General features: G+C 35.6%; 1 long non-coding RNA gene across 2 annotated transcripts; it reads right to left on the bottom strand.

Annotated features, from left to right (window-relative positions):
• Positions 1 to 937: 937 nt before the first annotated feature.
• On the bottom strand, positions 938 to 11,705 carry LOC139036472 (uncharacterized). Of its 2 annotated transcripts, XR_011489229.1 has the most exons (3): positions 11,535 to 11,705; positions 5,726 to 5,872; positions 938 to 978 (listed from the first exon to the last, which is right to left on the bottom strand). It is a non-coding gene; the product is annotated as an uncharacterized lncRNA (long non-coding RNA). The 2 variants fall into 2 exon arrangements; XR_011489228.1 differs by lacking the exon at positions 938 to 978 and having other exon boundaries at positions 4,953 to 5,872.
• Positions 11,706 to 14,218: the final 2,513 nt, after the last annotated feature.

Raw genomic sequence — 14,218 nt, forward strand, 5'->3', positions numbered from 1 at the left:
AAGACTATTTCTCTAGAGAAAAGTATTCTTCTCTTAGCTTTAAACAGAACTTATACAGAAAAGTGCTAAAGGAAAGAGATACTAAATTCAACCTAATCAAATTACCCAAGCATAGTGATCAGTGAAAATGGTGGATATCATCACCATTTTTCTGTAACCCCAGGGCAGAGAAAGGGACCTGTGATTAGCGTCAGTAAGTCTAGGGTTAATACTAATGTTTCAGTAGTATTAGACAGTAGTAGTAGTAGGGTTAATACTAATGTTTCAGTAGTATTAGACAGTAGTAGTAGTAAAGATAACCAAAGGCTAGGTGCCTCAATGTGTGATTCTTCAATGCCCAAGAAAGACCATCCAGGAGATCTTTCTCTCCTCTCTAATTTTCATGATTGAGAAAAAGATTAAGATGCGTAAAAAGTAGGGTCAAATTTTGGAGAACAGTGTGGAGGTTCCTTAGAAAAACAAAAATAGAGTTCCATACGATCCAGCAATCCCACTCCTGGGCATATCCAGAGAAAACTCTAATTTGAAAAGATACATGCACCCAACATTCAAAGCAGTAACTACTACAATAGCCAAGATTTGGCAGCAACCTACATGTCCATCAATAGAGGAATGGATAAAGTAGATGTGATATGTATACACATTGGAATATTATGCAGCCATTAAAAAGAATGAATAATGCCACTTGCAACCACATGGATGGACTCAGACATTATCATACTAAGTAAGTCAGAGAATGACAAATACCATGTGATGTCGCTTACATATAGAATCTAAAAAATGATACAAATGAACTTATTTACAAAACAGAAATAAATTCATAGACAGAAAACAAACATGGTTACCAATGGGAAAGGAAGGGGGAAGAATAAAGTGTGAGTCTGGCCTTAACAGATACTCACTATTATATATAAAATAGATAAACAATAAGGACTTACTGTGTAGGACAAGGGACAATATTCAGTATCTTGTAATAACCTATAATGGAAAAGATCCAAAATATATATATATATATATATGACTCACTTTACTGTATACCTTAAACATTGTATTTATATATTTTTTAAAGTATGTTCAAGTCCTCTGAGCAAGATATAATACAAGAACAGAAAATCTAATCAGAGTAACCAGTCTTGGAGCTCTAGGAATTTATGCAATAGTCTAATACAAAAGCTCATGATAGAATGAGGACATAAAGGAAAGGAAAGTGATCCCAACAACTAGATTTTAGGAAAACTACACCTTGATAAATAGCAGGAAGGCTGATGGTGGACTATTTGGAACCAACCAATTTTATGAGATTATCTGTAGTTATCTTGAATGTAGTTCAAACAATAAGATTTCCTGCTGCTTAGAAAAGGGGATTGCATTCTTCTACACAGTTCACTGTATGTTGAGTGAGATCTAGGATGAGTGGAAGAGGAATAAAATTAAGAGTAAATCAACAAGAACAGTATTGCATCCCAAGATATCTTTCTTTTTGGAGAATCCTTTTCTCTGAGTCTACTTCCCAAAGTAGTAGTCATATCTTTTTTCTTTTCATTTTATTTTTCTTTTTAAGTGAGCAGAAGAACAACCTGCCTCTGAATTCTTAGTTACACTCTCATTTCAAAAACTGTTATTCTCTGATGTTATATCTGAATTTTGTAAAGGAACATTAAGAATATAGATCTTCACTAATTAGAAGCTGAAATAAATCTCATATCCTTCATTTTAAAAGATGCATTTTGAAAGAGTGTGTGTATGTGCGTATTGGAATCGCTTATGGAAGTATTAATGCGATTCATTTTGCTCAAAGTTTTAAAAGTATTGTTTTGACAAGATTAGGAATTTTATTCAGTTTAACCCTGCTTTATGCAATGATATACAAATGAACCTCTACCTATCTGCCAGGCTTTTTTTTTCCCCAGCTTAGTCTATTGCCCTGAAAGAGAAGTTAAAAAAAAAATGCTGTGGCATTTCACCATGCAGCCCTCAAAGTGAGAGGTGAAAGGCGCAGAGAGTATTGCTTTTGCTTTATAATCTCGACCATGTTTCCGCTTCCTGCCACGCAGCAGTATGATTAAGTACGCCAGCCTTGGCTCTCAGCTTTAGTTTGCTTTAAGTGGTACCCAGAGGCTGGCTACTCAATAAGTTTCTTTCTCCCTATTTTAAGTCAGTGCTGTCCTGATATTGAAACACATCTACCCTCTTCATAGCTCTGGTTACTTAACCACTTTGAATTACTCTGTCTTGGTCCACATTATTTTGCAAGGGAATATATCAGGGAATAGAAAATTCATAAATACCTCTTGATAATTATAATACCCCTGGTGACTATCATGATATTTAGAAAGCCTGCTTGGCTAGACACAAATCCCAATGATATATGGAAAACTTTATATTTACATGAGATCTTTAAACAGTTACACTTCCATAAATTAGTCAGATAGCTTTAAAAAAATCACAGCAACATTCTATGATTATAATACCTGGAAATAAACTCGCAAGAAACTTTAACATTCTATGATTTGAATTATTGTAGCAAAAATCAAGCACAAGTCCATTCATTGAAGCTCTGGTAGTTGATGGATCTTTGAACTGTTTGTATTATGGTAAAATTTAAATATTATTTAGATAAAAGATATTGGTATGGTTATTCAGTTAAAACAAAAATTATCCCTGAAGAACATATTAAATGCAAGTCATTTGAAAATTTGAAAGATAATAAGTCATATTGTATTCAAAAATAAACATTTGTTGGATGATATATTGTGGGAAGAAAGATGTGATAAGTCCACACATAACTGTAATTCAGAATATACTGCTAAATAACCACTGGAAAGGTGAGCTCAAATGCTCTGAAGTGTTGAATGAAAGAGAAATCTTGGACCATAATTGAAGTTTTCTCATTAGTTTATAGTATGTTTATGAATTACAAGACTATAACTTTAAAACAGCTTTCAAAATATCTTCAGGTAAAGTGACAATATTAAAATAAAGTTAAATTCAAATAACTGATTTATTATACATAAGTACCTGGAGCACTATTTTATATATATACATATATTTGTGGGCTATAAAATATCCACATATATTTGTGGGATACAAAATAATATATTATGTTACTATTCATTTACTTTGTAAGTAACCAAAAATTTCAAATTTACATTTCCTCTGAATATGATTTGGTATAAAAAAACAGTGAAAACTGGTACTGAATGTGGATTTTTCTAAAATATTTTTCAGTATTTGACAGATCAGATAGTAGACTTTCAGCCAAAATCCAGGGCTTTTTATCCATAATCTATTCGACCTTCTCCTTTATTTTTCATAAATTATTTAGTTAAATGGCATTTTTGATCATGTTTCTTGAAATGCCATTTAATTTTAATTTTGTCAAGATTTTCACAACTATACCTGTATTTAGGAAGAAATTTACCTTCAAGTGTTAATAGTAGTCTCTATTACTTAATCTTCTTTAACAACTATAATTTCATTTTCATATACTTATTTTTTTAGGAGATAAGTAGATTCTGACAATTGAAATCCATCTGCAATCTATCCCTTGATTAAAAGAGAAGTCAATTATTTTAAGAGAGCACATCTCTTTTAGAATCAAACGATGTAAGGTAAAAATTATATTTAACAGTATGAGCCAGTCCACAAGGCTGATATGATCATCTATTAGGTTTTTAAACTGCTGCCAAGAAACATAAACTATATTTTATTCTTCAAGGATTTAGAAGCAATGCAGAAATATTATAATAATCCTTTGAAAAGGAAGGAAGATAGAAAGGTAAGAAGATAGAGTGGAAGGAAGGAAAGAAGGGAGGGAGGAAATGTATGACTAAAGGAAATAAGTAGTATGTCTCTATTTTTTCTAAATGCTTATCACACATTTTATACTTTAGTTACCTTCTTATATATTAGCTTAAAAAGTTACTAGATATTTTTAGGAGCTGGTTTATTCATTTCTAAATATAGCAATTTCATGTGTCCTCTACAGTCTCTCCAAACCATGGAAGTATTATGCTGCATAGCTTTATATCAAGTAAATGCTAAATTATTAAACCAATGATTTTGGAACTGGAGGAGTTTATAACAAGATCCTAAGAAACAACATGGTCTAGACTATACAGTTATGAATCATCAGTAGAATGCCAGTAAATTCATATATTAGGTGATCCATAAACAGCATGTCAAAATATTTAGTAGAGAAATCTATCCCATCAAAAAATGGGTAGAAGACCCAAATAAACATTTCTCCAAAGAAGATATATAGATAGATAGCTTAAAAGCACAGGAAAAGATGCTCAATATTATTAATTATTAGAGAAACGCAAATCAAAACTACAATGAGGTATCACTGCACACCTGGTCAGAATGGCCATCATCAAAAAATCTAAATGCTGGAGAGGGTGTGAAGAAAAGGGAATTCTCCAACACTGTTGATGGGAATGTAAATTGCTAATACCTAATTTGAGGACACTATGGAGTTCCCTAAAAAACCAAAAATAGAGCTACCATATGATCCAGCAATCCTATATATATGGGCATATATCTGAAGAAAACCACAATTCAAAGATATATATGCACTCCAGTGTTCACTGCAGCACTATTTATATTAGCCAGAACATCGAACTGACTAACTGTCCATCAGCAGAGGAATGGATAAAGAAGATATGGTACATATATACAATGGAATATCACTCTATGATAAAAAAAGAATGAAGTAATGCCATTTGCAGCAGCATGGATGGGCCAAGAGGTTAAAGACAAATATCGTATGATATCACTTATATGTGGAATCTAAAACAAGAAAGGGTACAAATGAACTTACCTAGAAAACAGAAATAGATTTACAGACGCAGAAAACAAACATGGTTATCCGGGCCTAAGGAAGGGGTAAATTGGGAGGCTGGGACCAACATATGCACACTACTACATATAAAATAGATACTAATAAAGACTTCTGTATAGCACAGGTAATTTTAATCAATACTCTGTAATGACCTATAAGGGAAAAGAACCTAAAAAAGGGATATACATATATATATATATATATGTATTATATTACTATAATATGTGACTGGTTCACTTTGCTGCACACCCAAAACTTACAACATTGTAAATCAACTATACTTCAATTAAAAAAATTAAAAAGAAATATATCTCATGTGTATTAAGGATTTTACTTTCTTGGCAACAGTATATTGTATAAAATCGTACATAATTCAGATTCTGCAAATGAAAACAAAAATAATGATCTTCCTAGGAGCTCTAATTTTAACTTACCAAGAAATTGTCTGATGCTCATATACATACAGTAGCCTAAAATCTCAGTGATAATGTCACATTTCCAAAAATGCAGGAACTGGGCAATTTGCAATTAAAATTTAGAAGATTCACTAAATTTAAAACTTGTCACAGTCAGTATTTTAAAAGGATTTAGCAGTCAGCAACTTTTATGTTTTTATGTTCAGTCGCTCAGTCGTGTCTGACTCCTGGTGCCCATGAACTGTGCACACCAGGCTTCCCTGTCCTTCACTATCTCCCAGTTTGCTCAAGCTCATGTCCGTTGAGTCGGTGATGCCATTCAACCATCTCATCCTCTGTCATCCCCTTCTCCTGCCTTCAATCCTTTCAAGAATCGGGGTCTTTTCCAATGAATTGGCTCTTTGCATTAGGTGACCAAAGTATTGGAGCTTCAACTTTAGCATCAGTCCTTCCAATGAATACTCACGGTTGATTTCCTTTAGGATGGATTGGTTTGATCTCTTTGCAGTCCAAGGGACTCTCAAGAGTCTTCTCTAGCACTGCAGTTTAAAAGTATCAATTCTCCGGCATCTAGTCTTCTTTATGGTCCAACTCTCACATCCATACATGACTACTGGAAAAAAAACATAGCTTCGATTATGCAGACCTTTGTCAGCCTCGTTATGTCTCTGCTTATTAATACACTGTCTAGGATTTCATAGCTTTTTCTTCCAAGGAACAAGTGTCTTTTAATTTCATGGCTCTTGTCACCGTCCATAGTGATTTTGGATCACAAAAAAATAAAGTCTGCCACTGTTTCCATTTTTTTCCCCATCTATTTGCCATAAAGTGATGGGACCACATGCCATGATCTTCACTTTTTGAATGTTGAGTGTTAAGCCAGCTTTTTCCCTCTCCTTTTTATCAAAGGCACTTTAGTTTAGTATTAGCAACTAATACTGCTATTAGTTGCAATTCACTTACCGCTTTTCTAAAATATGAACACTCTAAGAATTTACTAGAGATTTGTACCAAACTTATGAGAAGTGAGTTTCAATGCCATATCTTTTCAATATTTGCTTTCCCAGTTTACACTGTTCTTACACTTCCTTCAGTCTTCTACTGTTAATATTCTAATACATCTTGGTTGATTTTTTGAGTTATCGTGTGTCTCTATTAATCTTTTCACATTAAAGCAGGACCTCTTGAGGTCTGACCCTAGAATGGTGGTTTTTAGCCTCAGAAAAAAGTCAGGCTAAGGAACTTATATATTTCAGTTCAGTCACTCAGCCGTGTCCGACTTTTTGTGATCCCATGAACCACAGCACACCAGGCCTCCCTGTCCATCACCAACTCCCGGAGTTTACCCAAACCCATGTCCATTGAGTCAGTGATGCCATCCAACCATCTCATCCTCCATCATCCCCTTCTCCTCCTGCTCTCAATCTTTCCCAGCATCAGAGTCTTTTCCAATGAGTCAGCTCTTCGAATCAGGTGGCCAAAGTATTGGAGTTTCAGCTTCAGCATCAGTCCTTCCAATGAAGGACTTATATAGGGTCAAACAAATGCTGCAGATAAATCTTATCTCATTCTACTTAAAAATACATGTTAATCACCAAGAACAGATATAACATACTTTATAAACTTGATACACTCTATCAGAATAAAGACACTGTAATACATATTGCAATCAAAATTACTAAATCCTATCCCATTTGAGGGCTTGCCTGGTGACTCAGTGGTAAAGAATCCACCTGCCAATGCAGGTGATGCAGGTTTAATCCTTGAGTCAGGAAGATCCCCCGGAGGAGGAAATGGCACCCCACTCCGGTATTCTTGTCTGGGAAACCCGATGGACAGAGGAGCCTGGCAGGCTACAGTCCATGGGGTCGCAAAGAGTTGGACACAACTCAGCAACTAAACAAACAAAAAGCAAACATCCCACTTTAAGCATTTTCTTTTACTTATTTGCACTCATGTTATTTTTTCTATTATAACATTGTTATTTTAAACTCATTTCCCCCCTGAGATTTAACTTTTCTATTCCTTTCTTTAGGTCAACAAGTATCCATTTAAAAATTTTAGCTATTTTTATAATATCCAGTGAGGAAAGAACACCAAAAGTGCCTTATTCCTCATCCTTTGTGTAATTCAGAATAGCTGGATTTATTTGCCTCCCATTATCTACACAGAGCTTAACTTTGAGTAGATTCAACACACACACAAGAGATTCAGAAGCTTGTCAGTGACCAAGAACACAGAAGGATAATGAAAGTCATTTTGAGACCTTAAATACACTGTCTTTTAACCACAAAGACTTTAATTTACTATCTGGTGATACAAACCTCTATAATAATCATTAGCCTCTCAGTTAAAACACAACCTTGCATGTATCTGAATCTGTCCTGTGTGTTTCTTTTTTTAAAATCACAAAAAGTGGAGCTATCATTTGTAAAATAGATTTTCACACAATATGTTTGACCACTCGCCAAAGTATTTAAGTAACCTTTTTTAAAAAAAAATTGTAGCACATTGCAATTTCAGCTAATTGTGTTGGAAGGATAAGATCTATTCTTTTAAAATTGAAGACATCCCAGTCATCCTTAGCTCTTCTCATTTAACAGATGCAACAGTGCCATGCAGAGCATCAAATGAGATCCCCTCATGTAAACGATCTCATTTCAGAACTAGGTAATTACGGAAAGGGTATATTACCCCCTCTGGCTTTCCTGGTGGCTCAGTGGTAAAGAATCCACCTGCCAATGCAGGAGATGCAGGTTCGATCCCTGGGTGGGGAAGATCCCCTGGAGAAGGGAATGGCAACCCACTCCAGTGTTCTTGCCTGGGAAATCCTAAGGATGGAGGAGCCTGGAGGGCTACAGTCCATGTGGTCGGAAAGAGTTGAACACGACTAGTGACAACAACGACCTTAACAATATTTCCCCCACACCCAGCTCCGTCTGCATAGTTTACATATAGAATTTTTAAACTAAATATTCAAGGCTTTTGGTTAGCCAGAGACAATTTAAGCTTAGCAAATGCCTTTGAAAATTTTAACTTTTTTTCTCACCTTCAATTTATATTAATCTTTAAACTGAATTGCTGATTGCTTAAAGAAGACTATGCTTCTTACTTAAGGTTACAGATTTGGGCTTAGTTCTTTTATGCAAGTGAAACTGTTGTTAGTCACAGCCCTAAAGACTATCTTAGCACTTATTTGAACTGCTTCCTCTCTACCACAACAGTTTTTCCATTCTTTTCTGCTATCAGCTGAAGATGAATCTGTTTTTGAGGTTTGTTCCCAGAACAAAAATGAGGTGATGTAAGTTTGGCCAAGAAGTCAAGTATTTTGAAGAGGAAGATGTAGAAGTCAAAATCCAAACTAGATCACTCTCTGGGGACACAGGCTTTTGTTGATACACTAATAGGGGTCATCAGTTCTTCTGAATTTCTATGGGAGATCTGTGGGCAGAACTCAACCAGGAAATGGTCTCCTCCAAACTTTGAACATACCAGGGGACAGCAGTTGACAGTTTCCACTAAGTCATCCTGCTGACCCTCAAGCTCTGCTTTTAACTTCTCTAAATGAATCACTCAGCTGTGGTTTTAATTAAGAAAAATCATGGGGCAGGCAAAGATTGAGCCCAAACTTATACACAACTGACTATCTTGCAGATACAGAGGTTATTTTTCTATATAATTCAAGGTCTGAATTTTTAAAAATTATCCTTAGGACAGCAGACAGTTGTTTTTATAGAAATGTTTTCACTCAAAAAACGTTCATTTACTAATTTTATCAGAAGTATCAATTTATTCTATGCAATCCTCACGCAGCCTGAAATCCCTTAGTCACTTACAGAAAATAATTCAATTCCTTTGGAAGCCTCTGCTCTTCCTTTCCTGGGTAATATGGTGTAAATAAAATGGAGCTGATATTTTCTTAGAATATCAAGCAATTTTTAAAACTTTAAGCCATTTTGTAACTATAGCAACTTATCTGACCCTAACAGTTTAAACCGATGCTTCTAAAAACTGAACTTGTTACTCTTAGAATTGTGCAGACTATTTTAAAGGCCTGAATGTATATTGGACAACATGGTTATTTGTGGGGAGTTTGTTTGATAAAAATATGCTAAATATAGTATGAATAGGCATAGAGGAATTTAGGTAAATGTGACACATTTTAACAGTTTAGTAATAAGAACTGAGGACACACTGTTTTGCTCAAGAACAGAGAAGCTAGGGAAATGGGGGTGTGAAAGAAAATGCTCTACCCAAGTGGAATGTAAATATGTGGTGCTTGTTTTAACTGAATTTACTTGCTTCTAGGAGACAACCTCTGAGATGCATCTTAACCATTCCTGTAGTAAGTGAGATATTGCTAAATGTTTTATGCCAGTGCAATTGATTAACAGAGCAAACTAAAGACTTTGTTTTGGGGGTTTAGTGTTTTTAAGAAAGTTTGTCATCATTTAAGCAAGTGATTTTAAGAGACTCAAAATGGCTTTCACTTTTTAGAAGTGATTTTTAGAAGTCAAAATATCATCTGCAGAGACTATAGATCACAACTACATTTTAAAATTGCACGTATAAATCTACTTTTTTTCTTTTTTTCTTCTTCTCTAAATTTCTACCTGAGGTCAGCAGAAATTCACCCCTGGCACACAAATTCAGATTAAGGTACAGTAAAGATATGATAATAAAGAGTGCTTTTTTAAACTCAGTAAGTACAAAAGATCGGTACTTATTGAGATCAATGAGAATATATGACAATGAGAATCAAATCAATTTGAGATGCTTGTTGTAGGGTCATTAATTAATTACACATCCAAATTGTCCTTCTGTCATATACTTTCTACAATACAGTGTTAGAATTAAGGACAAACGGAAAGAACAGTTACATTGTGGGTTGATACAAAAAGAGTCTATGTATCCGTGACTTCTACATTCATGAGTCTGATTTGACAGTCTCTTTACTATCATGACTTTTTGGTAAAGTGTGGTTAGAATGACAGAACTGAGAAGACTCATGGGAATCACTTGTTTCAAACTCCCATTTTATAGTCAGGGAACATGGAGCTGAAAAGGGTCATGATGTCCAAGTTTACATAGTTTATAGATAACATGATGGCTGTTTCTCAGAACCTAGTCTCCTTATATATATTATATCAAGTATTTCTAAAGCAAGAGCATATTGAAGAGTTTGGTTCTAACCCACTATTCCCTTGAAGTCTTTAAAAAGCATGTTTGTCTCATCAAATACTTCTACTTCAAAAGATTAAAAAAACTGAAAATAATGAGGCATCACAACACGCAGTTATTGTCTATTTTAGGAAACCTGTTGCTTGGTGTCACAGAGAGTGGTCGTGTGAGTTTGTTAAACTGAAGATTTGGATCTTTTAAGATGGAAAATGGCCAGAATGCCAAAGATGCAAGCAAACGGGAGAGCAATGGAGGCAGCAAGCATGGTGACCTGAGAGAATCCAGCCTAAAACTGTGTGCAGGAGGAGGGCAGCCCTGTTGCATCAGCCACTGAGAGACGAGGACAGAGTGGTTCACCACCTAAAGAGCAGACTCACCAAATCTAAAACCTTATTGGAGCGACAAGCAGCCCAGTCCATTTAGGGACATCAATTAGCTTTTTGTACCTTCATCACATTGTATAAAGTACAAAGAGCTTCATCTATACGACCTCACAGTATATAGGATTCTCATAGCAATTTTTCCTGTTTCTGAAAATCTAAACAAAACCAAATATAATAATTTAAGAAGAAATCAACTTCTACAATAATCTACAGTAGTAGATCCAAACGATACCCATCTTTTCCACCACTTCTTTGAACAAGGACTTAAACAAGCTAAGACTGTACGTTTAGAATTACAGCTCATCTGATCTGCAAATTTGATGCGTAGGATACAGGAAATGCCTCATTGGTATACCTGGTTTCTCAGACAACTTAATTAGGGTCTCGAAACCACAAACCCATTTTCCTTATATGAATATTTCTACAATAGCAACATCACATATATGTACCAAGACCCTACTGCTGAATGCATATTCTCAGAATGAACTGCGTCTTACATTGGGTGGTTTGCTAATGTATAATTTCTCCTAATGAACATCTTTCAGATTTTTGGAAGAATCTCACAAAAGAAGGGGAAAAGGCAACTCAATTACCACTGTAGTTTTGTGAAAATACTATTTTGGATTGGATTAAAAATTAAAATTTCCAAAGCTCTAATCTCCGTGGAGAAAATATCTGCTAGCATTTAAAAAGACTGAGCAAGGTACTTACACTGCACTGCCAGGGGCCTGGAGAGTCGACCTCCTGAGTCCTCTTGACCAGCCATGAAGGGTTGTTTCATTAAGTACGAAGACATCATTCTTATTTTGAAAACTGTGGGTAGAAACAGAAGCCCAGGGCTAATTTTTCCAGTCCTAATTCTAGAGGCCACTGGAGACTGAAGGTATTCTCTTTGAGAAAGCAAATATTTTTACTCACAGCTAAAACATTAAAATATCTTAGCTGATCAGTGGGCTGAGATTAAAAGGTTTCATTTTTGAATCATCAGATTGGGGTGTATAAGGGTGAGAGTTTGTAGGGCTTGCTTGGAGGAGTTTGCTAAGGTGCTCAGCTCCCAGCATTAAAAGAAAAAATTGGCATACTATCTTGATTTAAAACATTTCTTTGCAAACCTTAGTTATGGGAGAGGAGGAAAACAACAGCGACAATCGCAATTGGTTTATGACTCTCTCCACTGAAATTGGACAAAATTTGCAATATCCCATTCTGGAACTCATTACCTTCTTCATTCTGACAATTGCAGAGGATTTAGTTTTACCAACTCAAGGAGATTTAGGACACTTTCCCTCCTGACCGTGTGAGGAAGAAGCAAAACTAAGGAAGGGCTGAGTGTAGTGAGTGTGAAAGTCACTCCATTGTGTCTGACTCTTTGCCACCCCATGGACTATACAGTCCACGGAATTCTCCAGGCCAGAATACTGGAGTGGGTAAACTTTCCCTTCCCCAGGGGATCTTTCCAACCCAGGGATCGAACCCAGGTCTCCCACATTGCAGGCAGATTCTTTACCAGCTGAGCCGCAAGGGTTGGGAGGCAACTAATTTCCTAGGGTCTTCTGTCTGTTCCTCACATATGTATTATGGACAAGGAGAGGTTCATTTCTGTTCACCTGGGGTGAGGGAGAATTAATTGTCAATTAGACTGACACACTCACTGTGTATCTTGAGGGGGTAGAAATAGGTCTTCATATAATAAGATCTACCCAAAGTAATAGAGTAGCTAATAATTTCCAACACACTTCCAACACACAATTTCCAAAATACTCTTCAATTTTAAGCCCCATATAGGTATTCAGCATCCTTTCTTTTTATATCATTGTCTGTTCCTTCTTTTCCTCATTTCTTCTTAAGTCCCTCCTTCTCATTTTTTTCCCTAATTAGCTCACCAGAAAACCAGTAAATGACTATGTTTTTTCTATAGAGAAACTTATCTATACTAGAATTGCATAATGTCTTCTCAAGGAAAAAATGTGTATTTTAAAAAGTGCAGAGGATGGAGGATGCTTGTAAAAAATATATTCATTTCTCTCACTACAATAGTGAGAGACAAGCAGGGAAGATACGCACTTCTTAAATTAGAGACTATTCAACTAAGATCTACGGAAAGATGATTTGATCTAACTAGAGCAACACACTGCCTGTCCTAATAATGACACCCTGTAAGGTTCAGTGGCCCCTGTAACTCACTTTAAGTGTAGCATGGGTTTGCAGAAAAAGACCGACATCAAACATTACAATAACCAGGATTTGTATATTGTGGTTCAAGTTTGTTGCCTTGCTTCCAGGAATCTGGCATCAGAGGGATGCTAAGGAGACTCTTTAAATTTTAAAAACTTCTCTCCAAGCCTGATACAAATGCAAATTACTTGCTGATTACATTTCATCTGCCTTTTAAAACAAGTTTACTAAAGCAAAAGCTTTCTCTGGCAGAAAGACAGCTTACCTGCCAAGCCTGACATTTCTATAACCAAATCAATATTTCAATAGCCTCCAACTATAAATCTGATGTTGATTTGAATTCAAGAGAGTAATGAATGATCCAATTAGAAAACAAAAAAAAAAAAGTAAAAAAAATTAATTAGAGTGTTTATTCTTCTTTGATGATAAGGAGTCCCTGACAAGACAGAATGCTGTTCCCAGCAAGCCTCTTTCTACAAGTGTAATTGATCTTGGAAGTTAAAGGTTTGCTTGCATTTTTAACATTGGGAGTTAAATATATTGGTTTTGATAGAGCCATTAAGTGGCAGCTTACCTAGGCTACAGTTTATTATTCTTTTGTGCCTGAAATATGCAAATATGTTCTGCTAGGTAAGATATATTTACAAATGAGCACAGGCATGATAACAAAATACTTGGCATAGTTCCCATCATGTAGTAGGGTCCATTAACTGTCTGTTGAGTGAATAATAAATGCTGCTACACTTTGTTTTATTAGTGTTTTTTTCTCTTGGGAGTCAAGAATGTGATATGTAGGTCCATCCCCATGCTCTCTTCTGCTGAAAATTCATCCATTCAATTCCATCCCTCCTTCCCTCCAACCATGCATTCCCTTATTCATTTCTTCATTCAAGCAATTCTTATTGTAACTAATATCATCAAAACTTCACGGAACATGTGAAGATGAGACAGAAACTGATCAAGATTCCAAAGGGCTTAGTCTGTTAAGAACTGGATGGCATCACTGACTCAATGGACATGAGTTTGAGTAAACTCCAGGAGTTGGTGATGGACAGGGAGGTCTGGCATGCTGCAGTCCATGGGGTTGCAAAGAGTCAGACATGACTGAGTGACTGAACTGAAATATATATCTATTATTTAATATATATTTAAAATGTAAAGCATACTAAAATCACTACGGGTAACCTGATAAACATTTGGGAGAGGTGCTCCTGTGCATT

The sequence above is a fragment of the Odocoileus virginianus genome, chromosome 9 (genome assembly GCF_023699985.2).
Source record: "Odocoileus virginianus isolate 20LAN1187 ecotype Illinois chromosome 9, Ovbor_1.2, whole genome shotgun sequence".
Classification (NCBI taxonomy): domain Eukaryota; kingdom Metazoa; phylum Chordata; class Mammalia; order Artiodactyla; family Cervidae; genus Odocoileus; species Odocoileus virginianus.